Raw genomic sequence first — 17,774 nt, 5'->3', positions numbered from 1 at the left:
TTTTTTTTTTTTTTTGGTGTGTGTGTCTGTGTATGTGTTGAAAATTTTTTCAACCAGAGAGAATGAAATTACATATCATCAGGAAAATGGATGCAGCTTAAACTAATTATATTAAGTGAATAAATCAGTTGCAGAAAGTCAAATGTCATGTTTTCTTTTCTCTGTGGGTTCTAGATTTTATATAGATACATAAAATCATGTATGTACAGATAACATAAAAGAAGATTCAAAACTACTGAGAAATAAAGAAGATTAATCAGAAGATGAAGAGGGGAAGGAAGGGAATTTTGACAGGGTATGATGGAGAAATACGCTTAAAGTAAATTCTATACATACATTAAATGGCCTTATGTAGTACAATGTGAAAATTTTTCTTCATTGATTGATATAAATGAAAATCTTTGTTTCTCTGTAATATTGCCAAAATTATTTAATGATTTAAGGAAGGGCATATCCTCAGCTTTAGAGTTTTATTTCTTCAATACTATGGCTTAGGTACAGTTACACTTACTTTAATAATTATTTGAGCTAGAAAATGATGGGTATTCTTTGAAATTTCAGTTACAAACCCCAACTTGTGTCAGGAAATAAGGGATATTTAATAAGTGAAAAGGGCTTTTGAAATGTTAAGAGAGCCTGATATTGTGGGATTAAACCCTATTAGAGTTTCACCCTTGGGAAATTCAGTTTGCAAGGCTATCTTGTCCATAATTACAAATGTGAAGTAGAAATACTGCCTCTATGCTGATCGTGATAATAATGATAATCAAAATCTTGCTGTGTTCACACCTATTCCATCAATATGCTAGGGCTTTGAGTACACTAAAGTATATATGTCTTGGTTGTTGATGCCTCTGCCACTTTGTCTCTGACAACTAGCTTGAGCATCTTCTTCAGCTGGAAGGAAAAAAATCAAGAATGCACAAGATAAAATACAGTTGAGAATACAGGGAAAATTACTCATATCACGTTTTCTTTCTAAGTTGCTTTAAAAAGGCTTGGAATGGTTGCTAATTTCTTATGTAACTTTGGCAGAGTAAGATTTTATCATACTAACAACTTCATTTGAATGATACCAAAAAAGCGGCCTCTTCAAAGCCATTGAAGGGAGGGCGAAAAGAAAGGGGGAACAAAAGGCAAGCAGTAAAGAAGGAAAGGCAAATCTCTACACAAAGGAGTAGAATCATAAGATAGAAAACAATATGGGCATTTAGTACATCTGTGATTACTGTCAGTAAAGGAGAGAAGGGGACAATAGGAAAAAGAGAGTTTGATTGTGCTCTGAACTCAAGAAGAAAAACTAGAACACTTCTTTCAAGTCAACAAAAGTCACCCTGTTACAGGTCATTCTGTCCCATAATTTGTCACCTTGGATTCTCTGAATTCTAAAATAAATTAGAAAATAGAAATTGGTAAAGAAAATATATTTATTTACTGTTTGACCAAAAAGGGAAATAAATAACCCATTTCCTCTCTATTGTACCGGTAAAGGTATAAAAAACTATGAGACAAAAGGCAGGAAATCATGGTGATTTGGTTATGTGATATTTGGACCAGTCATTTTCTGAAGGAATCCTAAGATTCCTAGCCACTTTTTTAGAATTTAGAACATTTCCTCTGTTCTGTCAGTGCTCCAGCCCATTCTCTGTCAGTATGGAGTCATGGCTAGTAGTTTTTGGAACACTTGCTACTTCTCCAAGTGCTTAACTACTAATGAATTTATCTTTTTATCTTAGAGATCCTCACTGGTCTCATGAGCCAATGTAGACAACAATTAAGGATAAATAATGGGCAAGATGTGATCAGACCTCCAAAAAGTTTAGTATTTTCTTCACTGGATTGAGATTCTCCTAAGGCTTAATTGGGTACTTATATTACAGAAGAAGAGTAATGTGGAGACAAAGTCCTGAATGCCTTGTCCCATTACCAAGGAATAAGATAATCTTAACAGCTTTAAAGAAGTAGGTTTTGGCTAGGTGGAAATTCATATCTACTATGAGTGCCATCTATGAATGTAACAGAAATAGAAGGCTGTGCCAGGCGTGGTGGCGCATGACTTTATTACCAGCACTTAGGAGGCAGAGGCAAGTGGATCCCTGTGAGTTCAAGGCCAGCCTGGTCTACATAGCAAGTTCCAGGTCAGCTGGGGCTACAGGGAAACCCTGTCTCAAAAAGACCAAAAAATTAAATTAAAAAAAAAAAAAGAAATAGAAGGCTGCATAGTCAGGCTGCCTCATGTGACAGAGTGAACAGTTCAAACTACTCAAACCATAAAAGTGCAAGTTTCAAGAACTTGGGTGACTGGACCAGAGAATCCAAATGCTATCCTTAGATGTTTCTATCATTGCTTAGATCAGCTTCACTTTGTGCTAAAATATATCCCCTGAAATGCAACAGAAATGACATTCTATATCTCTAAACTTTACTGCACTCTACCAGCATAACAATTCCAGCAAAAGGAGCTCTTCATCTTTAACAATTCTCACAAGTGTCTTAGAATTTTCTTGATTCAACTGATTGTATCACGAGCTCATTCTGCAGCATGTCACTGAGGGTAAGATTGTGCCAAAAGGAAGGGATGCTCTCTCTATCCACAGAAATAAAAACTACTAGGCAAACAAAAATAACTAACACATACCTCCCTGATATCTCTCTCTCTCTCTCTCTCTCTCTCTCTCTCTGTCTCTCTCCTTCTCTCTCTCCCTTTCGTGTGTGTGTTTTAAACCATGTCTTAATTTCATTTATACTGTACTCAAGCTATCACCTAGCTTCAAGTAGAGCATGCAAGTTTCAACATAAAGGATTCTAAATGGTGCATTCCTAATATCTCAGCTAGCTATACAAGGACCTTACAGAGAGCTGTATAAACAATGCTAAAGTAACCAGAGTGTGGAGTTTGGCTGCTAATTTTGTAAGTTGATCATTCCTTGCCTAGCTATGCCCATATCTAAACTAAATAGTAATACTAGATAGCTTTTTCAAATAGTGGCATTTCACCAAACAGCAAGGGTCTAGACTGTCATCATTGGGAAGAATTCAGACGAGTTTTTCAACATGAACTGATTGTTATACCTCAGAATAAGAAAAAAATAACGTGGCTTTTGCTTATAAAATCAATATTGTTCACATGCAATACACATGTGTTTTGTGCTTTTATTTTTCTTCGTAGTTATAGTAATGAGTGTCCACTGGTTTATACAAAGTCACTTTTAACCCATCCTAGGATGCATCTGTGAAATAACTAGTCACTCTTAGGTGGCAGATATACATATTCAAAGCTAACTAGTCCATTTTAGAGAAAGAAATAAAGACAGGACTAATTCATCCATACTAGCACTGTCCTTTAAGTAACCGATAACACAAATCCATGAATAAAGTTCAGTACAACAGCTGAGTCTCATGACAACTCAGTCCCTTTGTATCTTTTTACCATGCTACTGGTAAGATGAGTATTTGCTTCATCTTCCTATTTTATGTGGTTGATACTTGGCAGCACCAGCCTCTCCTAGCACTTAGTGGTAGAATAGCTGCCACAATTGTAGACCTTTCAATTTCAAATACTATACAAACAATAGGCCTACAGCATATCAAATCTTCAAAACCATACAATTTAGTTGTGAAAGTATGTCATCTTTTTTTTCTGTGATCATGATTAGACTTTGGAGTCACTTAATAAAAAATAATAATAACCAGGACTTGAAGGAGTATGAAAAGAAAATGGCTCACCCTCAGGCTTATTTTAACAATACAGTGACTCCTGAAAATATTATTTAGCTTGACTTGTACCTTTAGTTATAAGATTAATTTCAATTTGAACATTCTGATATTTTTAGTTAATGAAGACACAATCGACGCAAGTTCAAATTCTTTTTGTGAGTTTTACCTTTCCTCAATGCACAGATCTACAGTTCAGAAGGAGAAAGTCTCTCTTTGTATATTCATAATGGCACTTACACTGTTTTTCCTTCCGTCCCCATGCCTCTTTGGACTAAGGAGGCAAAAAACAAGTCTTTTATTTTTTACTTAATTGGTGCTTTTGATTAGCTCTCATAGCTAATGCTGGCAGGGCCTTATGACTGGCATTGAAATCCAGGCTCTTTAATGAAGCCTGTTTATGGATTCTCTGAAATTGCTTTTCCAGGTGTCACGACACTGTGCAGCTTCATCACGCACATAAGGTGAGCCCCCACACCCCAGCCAGGACTAATGCACATTTTGAAAGCTACAATTTTTCAAATGGGAGCAGCAATGTTCTAAACCGTAGTGAAGTCCTGGTAGAAATATGGAAAGGCTCAGATTCTCTTATATACACTTAATGTATAATAATCATAAAAATAGCAATTATAAGCAATAAAAATTGGTCATGCAAGCCTAATGTTTTAACTTTTTGTTCCACATGTGTTGTATACATTAAACCTCGTTTGCCTGAACTTCACTGTTGAGCCTCATTCTGTGATCTTTCTGATTTCCAATCCTTCACTCACTTATTATTCTTTTGCAGGTTGCACTACTGATTTTTTTTTCCTTTTGCATCTCCTAATGCTTACACCACCCTCTCCTCTCCAGATCCCTTTAAATCAAGTTAGCTATTTGGAACAAAAGATGTTCTTGAGTTGCCTTCTAAACCCTCTGTCCTTGTCTTAGTTCTCAAGTGCTAGATTCCACTGATGGAGAGGGTATGAAGGATCAAATCCAATGCATCAGAATTTACATGAAGAAGGTGTTCTCTGAGATCTTTAAAGTGGAACAGATTAGAACACTGTTGAGACACATCAGAAACCATGAGGTAACAGTCCCCAGGATGCCATCATATTTATCACTTACCAGAAGACCTATATCAGGATAGTGTTAGAAATCTCTCAGACCATTAAAGAACCAGTAGTTACTTTTTACTTTCATTAATGTTCATTTTCATTTGACAGATATTTGACTTCTTAGTCTTCTTTCAGTCATCTATACTGCTATGATGCTATACAGACCCTTGTATTTTATTCTTTCCTAAACGTATTTCAGCATTTGTCTTTGGTATTTTGTTCACAATCATATTATAGCAAGTTAGTTCATTTGTCTAAACCTTGCTTAATAATTTAAAAATTTTTTCCTACTCTACTTTTTAAAAGAGAAAACATCTTCCATTAAGCCTGTTAGGCACAATGAATCATTTAAGATAGTTACAGCACACATTCATAATACTATTATTACAATGTCCTTCGAGCTATTTTTGGCCTAGGGAGGCAAACTAATTTCTGTGTTACAGAGGAAAAATAGGAAGAAAAACAGGAAAATGTTTAGCTCTTCTAAATCACATCAACTTCAAGTTAGCCAGAACAAAACAAAGAAAATATTCACAATACTTAAATACATACAATTATATCAACTCACAAAAAGATGACTTTAAATTTGATTAAAATACCTAGCTGTCTTTTTCTCTAAGTTGCTACTTAAATTGTTAAACAAGATAATATGGTATATGGTAAAACAAACATATATATGTACACACACCACAACTAGCAGAAGTTCTATTTAATAGATTTCAAAGAATTCAACTAACTCTATTCTTATTCTTGTTCCTATGTATCTGTTTATTTTAGCTATCCTTTGTTTCCTACTACCTTACTGCTCTTCGCGACATATAATTATCACAATTTAGCTTTTGCTCCACTCTCTAACACATCTTTTAAAAACTTTTAAATTGCTTTTTATCCTTTTTATTTCAAAACTAAAAATTCTGGGCCATATCATGATTCTGACTGGACAGCTCCCTCAGTATCGGCAGGTCCAAAATATTTGCTGTAAGACATACTATAGACCTCATAATGTCATTCCTTTTCTCCTTCCTCTGACATGTAATACAATCCCTATGCACCCCTCCATTTCCATCGGGGGAGAGATTTCTCAGTGTGGGACACTGTCCATGAGAAGAGTTTGGCCTTATAAATATATTATTAATACAATTTACACCTCTTCTCCTCTCTCTCATTCTCTCTCCCTCTCCCTCTCTTTTTCCTCTGTTTTATTCTTTCTGCCTCTCTCCCTTCATTCTTCTCTTCCTCTGTCTCACATTCTCCTTTCCTTCCTTCGTCCATTCATCTCCACCTCCTTCTGCCGTTCTATCTTTTAATTATAGTTTCTCATTTCAGTTAACTGAAATTTCTGTTATCAAACTATATCTTTACGTTCATTTGTTTTTCAGTCCTGCACAGTTACTAACCATTCAGCTCAAGTTCCTGGCTCTTCAGCTGGAATTGGAGGATAAATCTTTTTCCTTTTTTCTAACATTAACATTATACTTTTGTCAATAACATATGCTACTTCCAAATGATTATAGACTCTTTAATCTCTGCATCTACTATCATGGATCCATATAATATGTGTAATACATATTGAATATTCAGGTTCTTTTTACATAATGTTACTCTGGGAAATTACTTAGTATGATCATGAATCTAGAACTAAAATATTTTAGCTAGTACCTTTGTATTATCCTGATGACTGACACTGGTCTTATTGTACACAAGCACTTAAATTTGTTCATTCACTCAATAAATAAATATTCAGTTCTTGCTACTGTTACCATGCTACTGATAAAGCAACAAACAATGTACTTGGTCCTAATCAGTATAGAGCTTCCATATGGTGATGGAGACACATAATAAGTATGTGAATGGGTGATTGATCTGTTTCGGTAATGCTGAGAACTATAAATAGAGGAGGAAAACAAACTAGAAACTGAGAAGTAGAAGACAGTATGCCAGCAGTGTACAGTAAATGCTTAGAGGAAGACTCTTTAGTGATGTGAAGATTAAGCTAAGACCTCAAAGATGTGAGAGAAGTCCTGGGAGAATCTGGAGAAAGGCAATTTTCAGGTAGAATAGACAACTTCCATGGGAATACAGAGAAGAGCAAAGCAAATAAGAGGACAGCAACACATAAGCGATCACAGGGATAGAAGGGAAGTTTCTGTACGGGTTGCTTTTAGTCTTCTTTCTTTTCAGTTGATTCAGTTTCTTATCCATATCTAGGGTTACCAACTGTACATTTTCTGGGGACCATAGGAATTTTCATATTGATAACCTATGTCAGAATAAACCCACCAGTTACGGGCAAATCAAGACTGTTAGTCACCCTGTTATAATTTAGATTCTTTGTCCATACTATGCAGAAAAAATTGTCCCATGACCTTAGCTTTTTCTTTCCCAGAGGTACACAATAAAAACAATAAGTGTACTATATAACCTATATTTCCTCTCCTTTTATTTCAAATGCTTGTTCTTTTATTCCTCTTTCCAGGAAAAAGACAAAGTAATCTGATCAGAGAAGAGTGCAGGTGGAAGAGAAACGAGTTTAAGATTTACAGAGACATCATGTCTGAAACACCCTTTGTTATGGGAACACTTGGAAGTCAATGAAAAAGAATTGGAGGCTTACAGATTGGCAGCAAAGGCCCAGGTGATGCAGGGAGCATGACTTGGCAGTAGGCCAGCTCAGTAAATTTCTCTGATTTTTCCTATGTGCCAGAAAACTAATGGATGCATCATCAACTTATTTTCCTATTAAATACTTGGAGGATCTCCAAGGGAAAGTGCTATCTGCACTGAAATTAAAGTGAGTAATCTTGCCACTTTTAAATCCAAGACAAGAAGGAAATGCATTGGAAAATGGTGTGGTAACCTGTGTGATAATCTCTTCTCTAGTTGTGAGATAATCTCTAAGAATCCACAGATGTATATTAGTTGACAACAGTGTTAGAGAACCTCGTTACACCTATGCTAAAGAAGGATCAGTCCATAGAAAGCCCCCCGTTTTTACATATGCGTGATAACCACTGGAAAGATACAAACAAGAGACAGAAGTTGAATCACAGCTTCTCTGAAAAAAAAAAAAGAGACTGTTCTTTGCTCAGTTGCATTTTGTGAAATGTCCTTGTTTTTGCTATGTTGTTTGAATAAAAGCTCATTATCTGAAGCACCATTAACCTTTGGCACGATTGACATAAATATGACGCACTCTCCATATTAAACACAAACTGTTCAGCAGCTTGAGGACTGACCCACAAACAGGTCATTCAATAGGTGATCACATTGAAATACACAGCCAGAAGTTGATCCAGAGGCAGTGATGGGAGGGGATTTTAGGGGGAGATGGGTCAGGAAGGATGGGAGCAAAACCATTTCTGGTAACTAAATGGCTTTGTTTTAATCTTTATAGAAGCATGACTATTTGTTGCTTTATAGACATAGACATTAATAGCAACTCCAGTGCTCCTATCACTCAGTACCATGGATATCACAGTCAGGCATCCGTTCATGACTTGTTGAATTGGATGGAGTATGAATGACATGTATATTAGATAGCTACTTTTTCAAATACCTGTAAAAATAATTTGAACAGAGCTTCTATCTTCTCAAAAAGACATAGATGTGACTGGCTTAGATTTCTCTTCTATGGGTTCCCTAGCCCAAAGAAACAATTTCTGTGAGACCAGAGAAGCCATTGCTTATGTTGTGCACAGTGGAAGGGACTTCCCCCTCCAGCTCCCTTTCCCGCAGTCTCTTCTAATATACATTCATAAACATGAATTCTGACTGAAAATTTAATATCCTAGATTTATTTTTCTGGCTTTAAGGCATTAACTATTTTTGAATTAATTTTACTTGACTGTTCTAGAAATCATAAGCCTCAAAGTAATTGTTTGGTTGGGTATCAGGAATTTCTTATGACACAGTAGCTTCAAACATCCTTTTCATACTGTGTGTGTGTGTGTGTGTGTGTGTGTGTGTGTGTGTGTGTGTGTTTGCCTGTCTGTCTGTACTTCGTGTCTATGTGTGTGTGTGTGTATAAGTCTGCCAAGTCGGCACATGGCATAGCCTTTTTGTGGAGATCAGAGGACAGCTTTCTGTAATGGATCCTTTCCTTCCACTGTGGGTTCCATGGATCAATCTCAGGTAGCCAGGCTTGCATGGCAAGCACTTTTACCCACTGGGCAATCTTGAAGGGCTAGATGGATATTTTCTGGCAAGGTAGTTATGGTGGGAATGTAAGCAGTATGATTGACTCCAAATGTTCAGAATTGCTGAAAGGGCAATATGACAAATGAGGACTTCATTGAACAGGTGTACTTCTAGAGGCTGGGAGGTAGTAAGAGGATAATGGGAGATTGGAAAACTGAATATAAACAATTAAATGACCAAGAGATGTGCAAAACCAGAATGAATGAGATTAAACAATGTCTGAGTTTTCCATTATCATGGACCAATATCACCTTGTGATGGATACATTATGACCCAGTACATTTTCTGAAATCAAATTGTTGTTGAAATTAATTAAATTCAATAAATGTTTTCTGCATATAACACATTGCACTAGGCAGAGTTACAGAAAAGTGGTATAGCCACTTATAGTACTTCCACTGTGGTAAAAATTATCTGCAGTTTTAAACCGTGTAGTATAATAAAGGTAGACATTTTATTGCATTAAAGTGAATTGAAGAACTGCCTGATACAATTAGATAGATAGATAGATAGATAGATAGATAGATAGATAGATAGATAGTTATAAAAAGCTAGAGGTAAAAGAAAGCTTGGCACTTACAAAGAACAGAAAATAAAATAAGCCTGCTAGGACACAATGCAAGGAAGAAAAAGATGAGATAAATATTAAGGGTCTAGGTCAGAAAAGATATATGCTAATTCACATGTACTTTACCTTAAAAGCTGTAGGAAGTGAGTCATCTCATATCAGCCTTCTCAGGTCAATTCACTTGAATCAGACACTGAACATACTTCTACTAGTGTCATTCTTATTAGGAAGGGCTCAGGTACATAGGAATCAGACATAAATTAAGGCCTTCAAGCCACCAGTTTTCAGTAAGTTTGAATAAGTCATTTAACGCAAGACATTTGGGAAAGTTACATGACTCAAGCTTCATGTCAATACCAGAAATAGTTAACTCACAAATAGGGCAATTTGACCTTTAATATCCCTTTGGACATAAATGCCTATCATTAAATCCTTTAACTTTGCTCTCTGGTTGTTAACTCCTGATGCCTATCTAAGTGTAAGAATGCTAGGGAGTTGTCTACTACAAGCACAGGGCTGATGAAGAGATGGTTCAGCTGTTAAGAGCATTGGCTGCTCTTAGAGAGGAGCTAGGTTCAGTTTCCAGCATCCACATGGTGGTTATCAACCATCCTTAAGTTTAGTTCAAAGGATCTGACAACTTCTTCTGACCTCCATGGGTGCTGCATGACACCAGTGCACTTATATATATGCAAGCAAAATGCTCACATATAAAATAAAAATTCAAGCAATAAAAAATTGAAACTACAATCACTTAGGCAATGGGACTGATTTTGTATACCTGACAGAGGTTTGATTCTCTTCTATTAGTCCTAGGTATCTCTATGTAACAGACTGAACCAAAATTAAGGTCCTCCTATCCGTCTTATTCATGGCAGATGTCTCTTCTGATAAAGTCAATCAATATTCCTGGCTAAGTTCCTCTGACTGTTCAGGAAGAGTTTCTCTCCTTTGGTGTGTGGTAGATATTGGATTTTATTATATTCCTTTGCTTCAGATGCACTCCTGGAATCCAAGATTTGGCTTTGAGTTATAGTTTTATATTAGAACTTAGATATTTTCAACTTTTAGAGGCTCCATAGAGGTACCTCCCATTTGTCTATTAAATAATAGCAATAAGTTATGATGTGTGAGGCAATGTGATTGGACAGAAAATAAATATTAGCATATACGAGTTTTAGGTCAGTTCTTCTCTATCTTGACTTTTATATCTTGAGCAAGCCACTTCTTGTGTTTCAGTGTTCTCTTGTAAAACAGGAAATAAAGGATAGGGAATATCCTGAGAAGAATGGTGTTTAGAAAATATAAGGGATGATTGATAGAAACAGCATCATTACCATCACTACCCCCATTGTTATATAAATAATATAAACATCATTCACTCAGATTCGTGCACCGGGATATGTCTGATTATTCTGGAAGCAACAATGGGCCACTTCACTCCAGTTGCTACCTCTAGGGAAAGATGTAATATAATGCTGAGGTTTAGAGCAGAATGTATGCTCTTGTAATCCACACTCTCCACCCAGATAACTGTTCTTATCTTTAAGTGTCTGTTTATTCAATGCCTTATTTCATTAATATGATGGGTTACAATCCCAGGATGGATGACACACACATTCATCATGTACCTAGTCATCCAAATGCCTCTTTTAAAGTCTGTTCTTCCTTTGCTTATTTTTACACTCCACAAACATGTGTAAACTTCATATATCTTTATGTTAACAGCATTTACAAATAATACCTGATAATTTTTTTCTTTGAAGGCATTGCTAATGCCTAAAGTGGAAAATGTCAAGGCTGCAAGCCTAGTCTGAGGCAGCTTTTGTCAACACTGTAATAGAATCCTGGGAGGCATAGTCTGACCCAAGCAAACAGGTCATAAATTCTCATCTGTGAAAATAATGGAAATGATCAGACCATTTCTTTCCTTGCAGTTTCTCCTGCCTGGAGCACAGCTGAGCAGCAAGCAAAGTATACAAAGGACTACTAATACTCAAAATAACTGCTATATGCCCTAGCGTATTCCCTGAGCAGGAAGACAACTACTTCATTCCTAACCTATGTTGATACCATTTTACTTTATTTTTCTGTCTACAGTTCTAAAAAAATTGGCCTCTTCCTTTCATTGTATTTAGCAAGTTAGAAACAGTAAAATAGAAAGGGAACTGAGCCTGGAGCTCCCAGACTCCTATTGCTAGGTTAGTAGTGTCAGTCATACTGAGATTTATGAGTAATGACACATGAGTAGAAATTGATAAGTAAAAAGACCCAAGAAAAAAGTTTCAGTTCTTTTTGGACTTTTGAATGGTGAGGAAAATAATAAGGCTTGTCCTGGTAGTTGCTAAAGGCATTAGTACATGAAAACACTATACTATGCTTAATGATGAGAGTAAGACATCAGATAAAAAGATCTTAAATTTTATTAAGTAACTTCTACTTAAGGAAGTATAGATTTCTAAGATGAACTTTTCTCTGCTTTCAATATTAAAGGGCAGTATCATGTTGTAGGAAAACCCACATTGAAACTCAAGAACTCCAGATTTCTTCCACTGATGGTTTCACTCATCAAGCATGAGTAAGCATCCATCTATATGCTCATCACTGGGGATATAAGGGTAAACAAGACAGCCTCTGTCATTTGAAGATCCCATTCTCCTGAGGTAAACTGAGAAGGTAAGAGTTGTTGCAGAGCAGGGGGCCAATGATGAATTTAATTTTCAAAGTAATAGAACTACATTTTTAAATTTAAAAACACTGAATCTAAGTCTCTGAGTGGAGACCAGACTGGAGAGATCAAGACTTGAGACAGTGAGTATGGGTGGTTGGTTGGCTCACCTAATAATTCTTGGGAAGGAAAATAACAACTTTCAAGAGAGTGACTGTGTTGCTAGGGAGAAGGTGGGTTTTCCTGAGACTTTGACCATGATATAAATTGAACAGTGAAAATTCCTTGTGAGTAATGAAAAGGAATTAATAAAATACGTTTTTCTCTGCTGTGGGCAACAGAGTTGATGGTAGTAGTTCCATTTCCTTTAGGAGCCATTATTTAACCACAACCTAGCTTGCAAATTAAATTTAGGAATTTGGGCTAGATAATTGTCTCTCAATATAGGAAATTTCCAACCTGACCCCCACCCATGGTTACTTTGGCAATATATGGAGACATTTTAGGTTGCATTCCCAAGAAATCTAGATTACTGACATTCACAGTAAAGGGTTGACATAAACTCCACACCACACAGTGTAACCCTTTTCCATCAGCAAAGCATTATTTGTTCTGAAATGTCAATGATACCAAGGATAGGAAACACAAAACTTATGTGTTTACAAATTAGAGTGCTTATTTATATTTTGGCAATTAGAGGACACACTGTAATGACCTGGAATATTGCCTTTTGAGGATCAATTAGACTAATAAGGCATTGCTAAAATAAATTATCAGAAATAAACCAATGCTTATGTATATGATCTCATAATCTAGAGCTATTTGCACAACTATTGAAATGAGTCATGCATTACTAGTACTTAGATTATGCAAGCAAATAGAACCTAGTATGTATCTCCAAACTAACTGTAATCATTGAGAGATACCTTAAATATCTCATTTTCATTTACTCAGCCAACATGTAATGTGCCCACTCGTAATTTTGGAGAAGCAGGAACAAGAAAAATGATGGTGACTGTTTGCATCTGCTGACAGAAATATCTACCTCTTGGTATCAAACTTAGTGCCAGAAGCACTGATTTTATAGTTTTGGACCCATGTATGGGAGCACAGATAGTAATCACCACAGAATATTCACTGAGGTAAAGGTATTTTATATTTTTTCAACATCAAGATGTAGGTTAACACTGATAGCAAGCACCCCTCTCCTATTTTAAGAGACATCTTTGCTGAAGGCATAGCTCTCACCTTTAGTCCTGAACTATCCAGGAACTTCCAAACAGAAACGGCATTAAAACCCAAATCATTTCTGGAAGATGATGGAAGGTTTCATTCAGAATTGCCTACTACTATATGGATAGTCAAGTCTTTATGTCATTTCTTCATAGCACATAATAGAGAGTGACTATATGCTTAATATACATTTAATGAATTAATGAGTGAGGCCCCTATATTTAGGGAAGTGTGAACAAAAGGGATTCCCTAGATTCCTTGGGAAGGAAAGGAGAAGACAAATCCACTCTTTTTTTCAACTAATTTTTCCTGTACTGTAACAAATACTTGAATTAATCAACTTATAAAGAGAGATTTATTGTGGTTCACAGTTTGGGAGGTTCTAGTTCATGGTCAAATGGCCTCGTTGCTTTAGGGTCCTGTTAATACAATACAGTACGGTGGCTAATGAGTGGTAAAATGTGATTGTTAACTCATGGAAGAGTACAGAAATAGAGAAAGAAGCTGGGTTCTCAGTATCCCTTCAGGGGCATGCACTCGTGGATAAGAAGGTCCCATTCAGAGGAAATACCTGTTAGATTGGGTCTCACTTTTTAGTCCTCTAGCACAAACCTGAGGACTAAGCTGTTAAGATGTGGGCCTTTAGGAGCCTTTGGGGGATATATGAGGTAGCTTAGCAGATATATACTGATTGTTCATTATGTGGCAGCAATATTTGAGGTGCTTAGGTTTTCCAAAAGAGAAAATATGATATATTTTGTAATTTGATATCTCTGTGTAGAAGGGGGATTTCATAGAGGATTAATGCAGCAACTGCAGAAAGCTGTAACAGTTGTCAAAACCAGTGTAGTGTCAATGTATGTAGTGAAAAAGCGTAGATTTTGAGCAAATTTTGAAGGCACAGCCAGCAGGATTTCCAGGTTTGGGGTCTGATCAATAGGAAGTATGGTGTTGCTAACCACTGAGAAAAGGAAGATTGTGTGGGTAGGTTGGTGGTTTAGTTTTGAACTTAGTGAGTTTGAGATATGTGTACTAAATATCCAAGTAATGATGTCAAGAAAGCAGTGAATGGTATGACTTACAGTTAAAAAGTGAAGGATGAATATATGAAAGCCATGAAACTAGAAAAGACTATAAAAAATAAAGGTATATAATTAGAGAAAAGTGCAAATAAGAACCCTCGGTGTCCCCAACATTAATAGGACTTTAATATTTGACAAGAGACTGATCCTACCTGTCTGCTTGTTGTGGGGTAAGCTGAACAATTGGCCTGGGATTCTAGTCTTAGCTCTCTGGACTATGTCCCATTGTGTATTCCTTTCACACAACAGCCACTAAATCCTCCATGTGATATTTAAACCTCAAGAGGGTATTTGATTATAAATATTTATAATTTCCTACAGGCTACTATAATGATTATTAATCCCAGCTGAATAAAAATCCATTATTACTAAGGTGATGAGTTTTTTTCTCTGCATAATTCATATGCAGATATTTTGAAAGGCAGTTTGAAAAGCAAGCTGCCACCTGTTGGTTTGCTTTTTGCAAGGGAGGAGGAGGGGGAGAAGGAGGAGGCACCATTGGCCCTTGATTTAGGGAGGAACAATCACTGCCATGCTCCTTCCACCTTCAGCATATGAATTGCAGGCTGAAAGGTTCCTGTGCCAGGTATAGTTTTAAGTACAAGAGCCACACCCAAAGTTGTTGCACAATATTTGCCGTTTTTGTTTTTGTTTTTGTTTTTGTTTTTTTGAGGCTGAATCTCCTTGTAGCTATAGCTGGCCTGGAACACACAATGTAGAACAGACTGGGATTAAAGATGTGTGAAACCATGCCTGACTAATATCTACCACCATTGAAAAGGATCTTTCCTCTCTTCTATTCATCTTAAGATAGAAGCATAGCGTTAGAAACATAGATTTCAAAATGTGGAATGGGAAAAAGCAAAGCAGCCAATATTGGGTGTGAAGCATTGCTCCAAGTTTACCATGTTCTCTGTTCTACCTTGTAGGTACAACTATCCCCAGAATTCTTTGACAATGTTTATTAGGTATGTTTGCTACTGGCCCTAGGTCTTAAGTGTCTGAATTAATCAATGCTGATTTTAAAATTCTATGGCTCTGGTGGCATTGGTAATTAACACAACAAGGTCTTTAGAGTAAGCGTACCCATTTTTTTCTAAGATAAAAGTTTCCAGGTTGGAGTGAAAGTAACATAAGTGGTACACAAAAATTTTCCAAAGGATATACAGGCACAGTTTTAAGAAAGCCAGTTGTCGATTTCTCAATATTCCTAAGTGTTATTTCCTAAAATATATCAGTAGTTGAGTCTCACTTCAGATATATTTTTGCATATCTCCTTTCAATGTCATACTTAATCTGCTATGCAAATTAAAGGCATACCCCTTCCCCACCATAGTTCTTACCACAATAAAATCCATTCTCTGATTATTGTTTTAGAAGGCAATATTCTAGATGGAGGGCTTGGTAAGTGTTAGTATAAAAAAAAACTTGATTTAAAAGTTCTTCATTTACTGGTGGCCTAAAACCTTTTTTTGTCTTGAGGCTAATTTCTACAAAGTATATTAAATTTGAATCTTAGAGCAGGGCATAAACTTATATAGAAAATTAGTCCAAATATTTCCAAAATGAACAATCTACTAGGTGATAACTTAAACTTCAAAAGATCTACTTCATTTTATTAAGTTAAGTTAACCCTTACAGATATGTCTTGTGTATGTCAAATTGTATTACACCATGAGATTTAATTGTTGATCTGGATATACATTAGTTCTCAAGTATCTGTTACATCATTTAATGACACTTCAAATCCATCTGTGTTAGAAGTATTAAACATATGCTATGGTTTGAGTATGAAATGTCCCCCACTGGCTCATGTGTTGGATGCATGATCCCCTCGTAATGAAATTATTTAGAGAGAATGTACAAACACGAGAAGGGGGGCCTACCTGAAGGAAATAAGTCATGGGGGAGCACGTCCCTACAGGCTACTTCTTGCCCCATCTCATTCCTATCTTTCCTTTCTCTGCCGCCTATCTGTAGGAAGATGAGTAACCTCTGCCACATGTGCTTCCACTTCTATGGTGTATTTTCTCATAAAGGGCTCAGAACCAGAAGAGCCAAGGTCTGTACAGCAAAACCTCTGAAACCATGAGCCAGAAGAAGTTTTTCCTCCTTTAAGTTGTTCACTTGGTTATTTTTGTTATAAAACCAAAAAATATATACAGTACAACATGAAATGTTTAGATATTTATTCACAATCTACTGAAAAAATCATAATGTGAACCCCTTTAAATTATATGCTTTTTTCATTTAAAGCAATTTTAAACTGATATATAAATCCATAAAATTATATGCATAAATGCATAATACAAAATGGGATGCTTTGATACATCTATATAATGTGTAATATTTAAATCAGGCTAAACATCTCTTTTATCAAATGTTTATCATTAATTTATGGTGAAAAGTTTCAAAACTCATTTTTCTAGCATGTAGAAATATATAGTGTATTTTCATTATTACATTTTCATTATTACTCTTCTGTGCACAACAAAATTCTTCCTCTTCTCTAGTTACAACATGGTACTCCTTTCTGTTTGCGTCCCTTACTCACCTTAGCATTTTGTAACCACTACTCATCTGTCCTCTTAAGTTCTATTACATCAGTTTTTATAATACACATATGCAATCATTAATTTTAATTGTCAAATTGCCATAATCTGGAATCACCTGGAAGAACGGCATTTGAAAATATCTGTGAGGGATTATTCCTTTTTCTCCTTTTTTAACTGTGTGAGAATTTCACACATGCATATGTTTTAATCAAACCTACCTGCATTCCTTTCACTTCAATTCCTCCACTATCCCTCTCATCACTTTTCTGAGAAATTTTTATTATGTTAATTGGTGTGAGAGGATCTTCCCACTGTGGGTGGCATCATTCCTTGTGATTATAGTCCTAGACTGTATAGGAGTGGGGAAAGAAAACCAAGCACTAGCATGCATTCATTAGTTCATTTCTTTCTTGACTATGATTGTTATGTGACTAATTGTTTCAAGCTCCTGATTTCCATGAAATGATGGACTGTGACCTGGAATTATGAACCAAATAAATCCTGTCTTCTTTAAGTTGCTTTTGTCAGGGTATTTTAACACAGCAACAGGAAACAAAATTAAAACAGAATCTGGAACTAGGAATGAGGTTGTTGCCATCATAAAAAATGACCATGTAAGTTTCAGGCCTTTGGAGGTTTGTTTTGTGGGAGGAATGT

General features: G+C 36.0%; 1 long non-coding RNA gene across 1 annotated transcript in view; it reads left to right on the top strand.

Annotated features, from left to right (window-relative positions):
* LOC103740888 overlaps nucleotides 1-12,220 on the top strand; it is a 138,575-nt gene extending 126,355 nt beyond the window's left edge. Inside the window, exons 3-4 of the long non-coding RNA XR_607562.2 lie at nucleotides 7,291-7,449; nucleotides 12,073-12,220. This is a non-coding gene — a long non-coding RNA (uncharacterized LOC103740888). The remainder of the gene's footprint in view (nucleotides 1-7,290; nucleotides 7,450-12,072) is intronic.
* Nucleotides 12,221-17,774: the final 5,554 nt, after the last annotated feature.

Source organism: Nannospalax galili, unplaced genomic scaffold, assembly GCF_000622305.1.
Source record: "Nannospalax galili isolate Female #2095 unplaced genomic scaffold, S.galili_v1.0 scaffold641, whole genome shotgun sequence".
Classification (NCBI taxonomy): Eukaryota; Metazoa; Chordata; class Mammalia; order Rodentia; family Spalacidae; genus Nannospalax; species Nannospalax galili.
Note: the sequence above shows the minus strand (reverse complement) of the source record. Positions and strands in the feature narration are given on the sequence as shown.